The 9434-nt window shown below is 41.0% G+C and overlaps 1 non-coding gene across 1 annotated transcript; it reads right to left on the reverse strand.

The window, feature by feature from the left end:
- Positions 1 to 796: 796 nt before the first annotated feature.
- On the reverse strand, positions 797 to 904 carry LOC130971858 (small nucleolar RNA R71). Its single transcript, XR_009083063.1, has one exon. It is a non-coding gene; the product is annotated as a small nucleolar RNA R71 (small nucleolar RNA).
- Between the last annotated feature and the right edge of the window lie 8530 nt (positions 905 to 9434).

Here is a 9434-nt window from a genome sequence, read left to right on the forward strand (position 1 = left end):
AATTATCAATCAAATTTTCAAAATGTTTTCAAAATCTTTTAAATGAATTTTCGAAAATTCTCTTCCCTCCTTCCCACATCCTTCTATTTATGGAGTACCACTCCTTCTGAATGCACAATTCGAACCTTATCTAACTAAAGTTCGAATTCTTCTTCTCCTTCTTCTTTCTATTTCTCTTTTCCTCTGACATTTCAAGGAATCTCTATACTGTGACATAGAGGATTCCACATTTTCTTTTTCTCTTCTCTTTCATATGAGCAGGAGCAGAGACAAAGGCATTCTTGTTGAAGCTGACCCTGAACCTGAGAGAACCTTGAAGCGAAAGCTAAGAGAAGCCAAGGCACAACTCTCTTTAGAGGACCTGACCGAATTCTTCAAGGAAGAAGAACACATGGCAGCCGAAAACAACAACAATGCCAACAATGCAAGGAAAGTGCTGGGTGACTTCACTGCACCTACTCCTGATTTCTATGGGAGAAGCATCTCTATCCCTGCCATTGGAGCAAACAACTTTGAGCTTAAGCCTCAATTAGTTTCTCTAATGCAACAGAATTGCAAGTTCCATGGACTTCCAATGGAAGATCCTCATCAGTTTTTAGCTGAATTCTTTCAAATCTGTGACACAGTCAAGACTAATGGGGTTAACCCTGAGGTCTATAGACTGATGCTATTCCCTTTTGCTGTGAGAGACAGAGCTAGAATATGGTTGGACTCCCAACCTAAAGAAAGCCTGGACTCTTGGGAAAAGCTAGTCAATGCCTTCTTGGCAAAGTTCTTTCCACCACAAAGATGGAGTAAGCTTAGAGTGGAAGTCCAAACCTTCAGACAGAAGGATGGAGAATCCCTCTATGAAGCTTGGGAAAGATACAAACAATTAATCAGAAGATGTCCTTCAGACATGCTTTCTGAATGGAGCATCATAGGTATTTTCTATGATGGTCTCTCTGAACTATCCAAGATGTCTTTGGATAGCTCTGCTGGAGGATCTCTTCATCTGAAGAAGACGCCTACTGAGGCTCAAGAACTGATTGAAATGGTTGCAAATAACCAATTCATGTACACTTCTGAAAGGAATCCTGTGAACAATGGGACTAGTCAGAAGAAAGGAGTTCTTGAAATTGACACTCTGAATGCCATATTGGCTCAGAACAAGATATTGACTCAACAAGTCAATTTGATTTCTCAAAGTCTGTCTGGAATGCAAAATGCACCAAGTAGTACTAAGGAAGCTTCATCTGAGGAAGAAGCCTATGATCCTGAGAACCCTTCCATGGAAGAGGTGAATTACCTAGGAGAACCCTATGGAAACACCTATAATTCTTCATGGAGAAATCACCCAAATCTCTCATGGAAGAATCAAGAGAGACCTCAACAAGGTTTCAATAACAATAATGGTGGAAGAAACAGGTTTAACAATGGTAAACCTTTTCCATCATCTTCTCAGCAACAGACAGAGAGCTCTAAGCAGAATACCTCTGACTTAGCAACCATGGTCTCTGATCTAATCAAAACCACTCAAAGTTTCATGACTGAAACTAGATCCTCCATTAGGAATTTGGAAGGACAAGTGGGTCAGCTGAGCAAGAAAATTACTGAACTTCCCCAAGCACTCTCCCAAGTAACACTGAAGAAAATCCAAAAGGAGAGTGCAAAGCCATAAATATGGCCGAATTCTGGGAGGAAGAAGAAACAGTGAACGCCACTGAGGAAGGCCTCACTGGACGTCCACTGGCCTCCAATGAGTTCCCCAATGAGGAACCTTGGGAATCTGAGGCTCAAACTGAGACCATAGAGATTCCCTTGGACTTACTTCTGCCATTCATGAGCTCTGATGAGTATTCTTCCTCTGAAGAGGATGAGTATGTCACTGAAGAGCAAGTTGCTAAATACCTTGGAGCAATCATGAAGCTAAATGACAAGTTATTTGGAAATGAGACTTGGGAGGATGAATCTCCCTTGCTCACCAAAGAACTGGATGACTTGTCTAGGCAGAAACTGCCTCAAAAGAGGCAGGATCCTGGGAAGTTTTCTATACCTTGTACCATAGGCACCATGACCTTCAAGAAGGCCTTGTGTGACTTGGGGTCAAGTATAAACCTCATGCCCCTCTCTGTAATGGAGAAATTAGGGATCTTTGAGGTGCAAGCAGCAAAAATCTCACTAGAGATGGCAGACAACTCAAGAAAACAAGCCTATGGACTTGTAGAGGATGTTCTGGTTAAGGTTGAAGACCATTACATTCCTACTGATTTCATAGTCCTAGAGACTGGGAAGTGCATGGATGAATCAATCATCCTTGGCAGACCCTTCCTAGCCACAGCAAAGGCTGTAATTGATGTTGATAGAGGAGAGTTGATCATTCAAGTGAATGAAGAATCCTTGGTTTTTAAGGCCCAAGGATATCCCTCTGTCATCATGGAAAAGAAGCATGAAGAGCTTCTCTCAAAACAGAGCCAAACAGAGCCCCCACAGTCAGACTCTAAGTTTGGTGTTGGGAGGCCACAATCAAACTCTAAGTTTGGTGTTGGGAAGTTCCAACACGGTTCTGAGCATCTCTGAGGCTCCATGAGAGTCCTCTGTCAAGCTAATGACAGTAAAGAAGCGCTTGTTGGGAGGCAACCCAATGTTTTATAATTAATTATTTTCTTTTGTTATTTTATCTTTTTTGTAGGTTGATGATCATAAGAAGTCACAAAAACAATGAAAAAAGCAAAACAAAATGAAAAACAGGAAGAAAAACAGCACACCCTGGAGGAAGATGCTGCTGGCGTTCAAACGCCAGTCAGCCTAGCAGTTGGGCGTTTAACGCCCAGTCTGGCACCCTTCTGGGCGTTTAACGCCAGAAAGGGGCACCAGACTGGCGTTAAACGCCAGTAAAGGGCAAAAACCTGGCGTTAAACGCCAGGAATGGGCACCAGCCCGGCGTTTAACGCCAGAAAAGGCTCAAAACGTGGATTTTGATGCCATTTGGTGCAAGGATGCCTTTTCCTTGACACTACAGGATCTGTGGACCCCACAGGACCCTACCATCACTCTCTCTCTTCTTCCCCCATTCACCAATCACCTCAACACCTCTTCCCCAAAAACCCCTCACCTATCAAATCCCATCTTTCTCTTCACCACTCACATCCATCCTTCATAAAACCCCACCAACCTCACCCTTCAAATTCAAACCACTTTCCCTCCCAAACCCACCCTCAAATGGCCGAACCCTCATCCCCCTCTTTCCTATATAAACCCCTCTTTACCCCTTCATTTTCCCACTACCTAAACACCACTTCTCCCCCTCCTTGGCCGAATACACCACCATCTCCCTCTTCCTCATTTCTTCTTCTTCTACTCTCTTCTTTCTTCTTTTGCTCGAGGACGAGCAAACATTTTAAGTTTGGTGTGGTGAAAGCGTTGCTTTTTCGTTTTTCCATAACCATTTATGGCATCCAAGGCCGGAGAAACCTCTAGAAAGAGGAAAGGGAAGGCAAAGGCTTCCACCTCCGAGTCATGGGAGATGGATAGATTCCTCTCAAGGGTGCATCAAGACCACTTCTATGAAGTTGTGGCCTTGAAGAAGGTGATCCCCGAAGTCCCCTTTTCACTCAAAAAGGGTGAATATCCGGAGATCCGCCATGAGATCCGAAGAAGAGGTTGGGAAGTACTTACCAACCCCATTCAACAAGTCGGAATCTTGATGGTTCAAGAGTTCTATGCCAATGCATGGATCACCAAGAACCATGACCAAAGTGTGAACCCGGATCCAAAGAATTATCTTACTATGGTTCGGGGGAAATACTTGGATTTTAGTCCGGAAAGTGTGAGGGTGGCGTTCAACTTGCCTATGATGCAAGGAGATGAGCATCCCTACACTAGAAGGGTCAACTTTGATCAAAGGTTGGACCAAGTCCTCACAGTCATATGTGAAGAGGGCGCACAATGGAAGCAAGATTCAAGAGGAAAGCCGGTCCAATTGAGAAGGCATGACCTCAAACCCGTGGCTAGAGGATGGTTAGGGTTCATACAACGCTCAATCATTCCCACTAGCAACCGGTCCGAAGTTACCATAGACCGGGCTATCATGATCCATAGCATCATGATTAGAGAAGAAATAGAGGTTCATGAGGTTATAGCCCAAGAACTCTATAGGGTGGCGGACAAGACCTCTACCTTGGCAAGGTTAGCCTTTCCTCACCTCATTTGTCACCTCTGTTATTCAGTGGGAGTTGACATAGAGGGAGACATCACCATTGATGAGGACAAGCCCATCACTAAGAAAAGGATGGAGTACACAAGAGATCCCACTCATCATGAGATCCCTGAGATTCCTCAAGGGATGAATTTTCCTCCACAAGACTATTGGGGGCAACTAAACACTCCCTAGGAGAGTGAGTTCCAATATGGGACAACTAAGGGTGGAGCACCAAGAACACTCCATTCTCCTCCATGAAATTAGAGAAGAACAAAGAATCATGAGAGAGGAGCAACAAAGGCAAGGAAGAGACATTGAGGAGCTCAAGCACTCCATAGGACCTTCAAAAGCAAGGAAGAGCCGCCATCACTGAGGTGGACCCATTCCTTGATTTCCTTGTTCTTTATTCCTTTGTTTTTCGAATTTTAGTGCTTTATGTTATCCATGCTTGTGTCTTATGATCATTAGTGTCTTAGTGTCTATGCCTTAAAGTTATGAATGTCCTATGAATCCATCACCTTTCTTGAATAAAAAATGTGCTTAATTGAAAAAGGAAGAATTGCATGAATTTTGAATTTTATAATAGTTTAATTATTTTGATGTGGTGGCAATATTTTTGTTCTCTGAATGTATGCTTAAACAGTGCATATGTATCTTGAATTTGTGGTTCATGAATGTTGGCTCTTGAAAGAATGATGAAAAAGGAGACATGTTATTGAGGATCTGAAAAATCAATAAAATGATTCTTGAAGCAAGAAAAAGCATTGCTATTCAAAAAAAAAAAACCGAAAAAAAAAGAGAAAAAAAAGAAAACGAAAAAAAATAATAATAAGAGTGTGATCCAAGGCAAATAAGAGTGTGCTTAAGAACCCTGGACACCTCTAATTGGGGACTTTAGCAAAGCTAAGTCACAATCTGAAAAGGTTCACCCAATTATGTGTCTGTGGCATGTATGTATCCGGTGGTAATACTGGAAAGACAGAGTGCTTTGGGCCACAGCCAAGACTAAAAAAATAGCTATGTTCAAGAATCATCATACTTTACTAGGAGAATCATTAACACTATCTGGATTCTAAGTTCCTAAAGAAGCCAACCATTCTGAATTTCAAAGGATAGATTGAGATGCCAAAACTGTTCAGAGGCAAAAAGTTAAAAGCCCCGCTCATCTAATTAATACTGATCTTCACAGATGTTTTTGGAATTCATTGCATATTCTCTTCCTTTTATCTTATTTGATTTTCAGTTGCTTGGGGACAAGCAACAATTTAAGTTTGGTGTTGTGATGAGCGGATGATTTGTATGCTTTTTGGCATTGTTTTTAGTATGTTTTTGATATGATCTAGTTAGTTTTTAGTATATTTTTATTAGTTTTTAGTTAAAATTCACTTTTCTGGACTTTACTATGAGTTTGTGTGTTTTTCTGTGATTTCAGGTATTTTCTGGCTGAAATTGAGGGACCTGAGCAAAAATCTGATCCAGAGACCAAAAAGGACTGCAGATGCTGTTGGATTCTGACCTCCCTGCACTCGAAGCGGATTTTCTGGAGCTACAGAAGCCCAATTGGCGCGCTCTCAACGGCGTTGGAAAGTAGACATCCTGGGCTTTCCAGAAATATATGATAGTCCATACTTTGCCCAAGATTTGATGGCCCAAACCGGCGTTCAAAGTCACCTCAAGAAATCCCAGCGTTAAACGCTGGAACTGGCACCCAAATGGGAGTTAAACGCCCAAACTGGCACCAAAGCTGGCGTTTAACTCCAAGAAGAGTCTCTACACGAAATTTGCTTCATTGCTCAGCCCAAGCACACACCAAGTGGGCCCGGAAGAGGATTTTTATGTCATTTACTCATTTCTGTACACCTTAGGCTACTAGTTTTCTATAAGTAGGACCTTTTACTATTGTATTTATCATCTTTGGATTATTTTTGATCCTTTGATCACTTTGGGGAGGCTGGCCTCACGGCCATGCCTAGACCTTGTTCTTATGTATTTTCAACGGTGGAGTTTCTACACACCATAGATTAAGGTGTGGAGCTCTACTGTACCTCGAGTATTAATGCAATTACTATAGTTCTTCTATTCAATTCCGCTTGTTCTTTTACCAAGATATCACTTGTTCTTCAACTTGATGAAGGTGATGATTGACACTCATCATCATTCTCACCTATGAACAAGGTGACTGACAACCACTCTTGTTCTACAAGCATTTGAGGCTTAGTGAATATCTCTTGGATTCCGGATTGCACGATGCATGGTTGATCGCCTGACAACCGAGTGCTCGCCTGACAAACGAGCCAGCCATTCCGTGAGATCAGAGTCTTCGTGGTATAGGCAAGAACTGATGGCAGCATTCAAGAGAATCCGGAAGGTCTAACCTTGTCTGTGGTATTCTGAGTAGGATTCAATGATTGAATGACTGTGACGTGCTTCAAACCTGTAACCTACTGGGCGTTAGTGACAGACGCAAAAGAGTTATTCTATTCCGGTAGGGGAGGGAACCAAACCGGTGATTGGCAGCACTGTGACAGAGTGTGTGCATTAGCTTTCACTGCGCGGATGGGAGGTAGCTGCTGACAACAGTGAAACCTTACACGAGCTTGCCATGGAAAGGAGTAAGAAAGGATTGGATGAAGGCATTAGGAAAGCAGAGAGACGGAAGGGAAGGCATCTTCATACACTTGTCTGAAGCTCTTACACCAATGAATTACATAAGTATCTCTATCCTTATCTTTTATGTTATTTTCGTTCATCACCATATACATCTGAGTTTGCCTGACTAAGATTTACAAGATGACCATAGCTTGCTTCAATACTAACAATCTCCGTGGGATCGACCCTTACTCACGTAAGGTTTATTACTTGGACGACCCAGTGCACTTGCTGGTTAGTTGTGCGAAGTTGTGTAATGCCATGGTATTGAGCCACCAAGTTCTTGGAGCCATTACCGGGGATTATTTGAGTTGTGAAAAAGTATTGTTCACAATTTCGCGCACCAAGTTTTTGGCGCCGTTGCCGGGGATTGTTCAAGTTTTGAGCAAGCTTTTGGTAACATCAGTGCCAAGATCCGGCAACAACATCAAGTTTTTGGTGTTATTGCCCGGGATTGTTTAGGCTGGACAACTGACGGTTCATCTTGTTGCTTAGATTAGGTATTATTTTTTTTCGAAATTCTTGAAGATGAATTCTAGAGTTTCATGATGATTTGTTGAAATCTGGCTGGCTGAGAAGCCATGTCTAATCTCATTGGACCGAGGTTTCAACTTATCACCACAAGAACTTGTTGATTTCTTATCAATCTTGCTTTTGGAGCAGTGATTTGCTAAGGCTTGGCTGGCCTCTGGCCATGTCTAGTGTTTTGGACCGAAGCTTTCTTTGAAAGCTTGGCTGGCTGTGAAGCCATGTCTAATTCCTGGACCGGAGTCTTAGACTAGCATTGCACTGATTCCTGGAATTCTCATTAAGAATTTTGATACCTTTTCCCATTTAATTTTCGAAAAACACAAAAAAAAAATTTACAAAATCATAAAAAGACCAAAATATTGATGTTTCTTGCTTAAGTTTAGTGTCTCATCCTAAGTTTGGTGTCAAATGCATGTTTTTGTTATAATTTTCGAATCCATGCATATATTTCTTTGTTTTGATCTTTGAATTCTATTGACTTGAAGTATTTTGTGTGTCTCATATAGTGTCAGTAGTATACAAACTGCTAAGTTTGGTGTCTTGCATGCATTGTTAATTGATTCCTTTTGCATTTTGATTATTAAAAATCCAAAAATATTTTTAATTTGTGTCTTTTCAAGTCAATGATACAAAGAATTGAAGATTCAGAACATACTGCAGAGGAATTACACAGAAAAAGCTGAGCATTCAAAAATGCCCAGTGAAGAAGGCCGACTGGCGTTTAAACGCCAGCCAGGGCACCTGGTTGGGCGTTCAACGCCCAAAGAGGTAGGAAGTTGAAAAGAATGAAATAATTCAAAATAAAATTTTTGGGAAGCATGCTCATGTGAAGTCAAAATAATTAAATTACCATGTGCATTGAAAAAAAATATATTAAATAAGGGGATACAAAAAAAAAAGTAATATTACCCCCAATGCAAAATAAAAAGGATCAATGCACATGGGACGAAATTCAAAATTAAATTTGATACATGAGCATGTAATACAAAAGTAGGAAAAATTATGGGAAGCTAAGTATAATTTTAAATTTTTTATAGTATGTATATGTTAGGTGAGATCTTAGACTACTCAAGGATTCACTTTATAAAGCTCACTTAGCCATATATATACCCTTACCCTCACCTTAGCCCCATTACAACCTTGAAAAGACCTCATGATGTTTGCATTGATGCATTAAATATTGTTGATTGATTAGATGAAGAACAAAGTGTTAGAAAGCATGACTAGGGAAGAGTAGAGTGATTGACCCTAGACACTTGAGAGATTAGAAGTGCATATACATTTCCTGTGAGGGTTCAATGCTTGATTCTATATTCCCTGCTTTCATGAGCTATCTTCTTACAAGTCTACTTATCTTTTATTGTGTAATTTGAATTAGTGGAATTTGGTTTATATTTATTCTTGGAGAATTTATTTACTTTTAAACCAAGTAGGTAGAAACATTTTGCATGTAGTTGCATTCATATACATAGGTTGCATTTCATAACATTTCACCTTTCCTCTTCATCTTTATAGCTTCTTTTGAGCTTAGCATGAGAACATGCTAATGTTTAAGTGTGGGGAGGTTGATAAACCACTATTTTATGGTTCATCTTGTGCTCAATTGAGTGGTTTTTATCTACTCTTTACCCACTTATTCATACTATTTGCATGGTTTTATATTTCCTTCCTGATTATGTGCTTTGATTGAAAACATGCTTCTTTGGACTTATATTTGCTTATTATTAATCCTCTCTTATCACCATTAGATGCCTTGATATGTGTGTTAAGTGATTTCAGAGATTACAGGGCAAGAATGGCTTGGAGGATGGAAAGGAAGCATGCAAAAGTGGAAGGAATACAAGAAGTTGGAGAAACTGCTAAGCTGTCTAGCCTGACCTCTTCGCACTCAAACGGCTATAACTTTAGCTACAGAGATCCAAATGACGCGGTTCCAGTTGCGTTGGAAAGCTAACGTTCGGGGCTTCGATTTGATATTTAATTTGCCATAGTTGCTCTGACGCCAGGTGACACGAACGCGTGGGTCACGCGGATGCGTGACCGGGCCAACACCCAATCCGCGCGGTCGCGTGGA

This window comes from Arachis stenosperma, chromosome 3 (genome assembly GCF_014773155.1).
Source record: "Arachis stenosperma cultivar V10309 chromosome 3, arast.V10309.gnm1.PFL2, whole genome shotgun sequence".
NCBI lineage: Eukaryota > Viridiplantae > Streptophyta > Magnoliopsida > Fabales > Fabaceae > Arachis > Arachis stenosperma.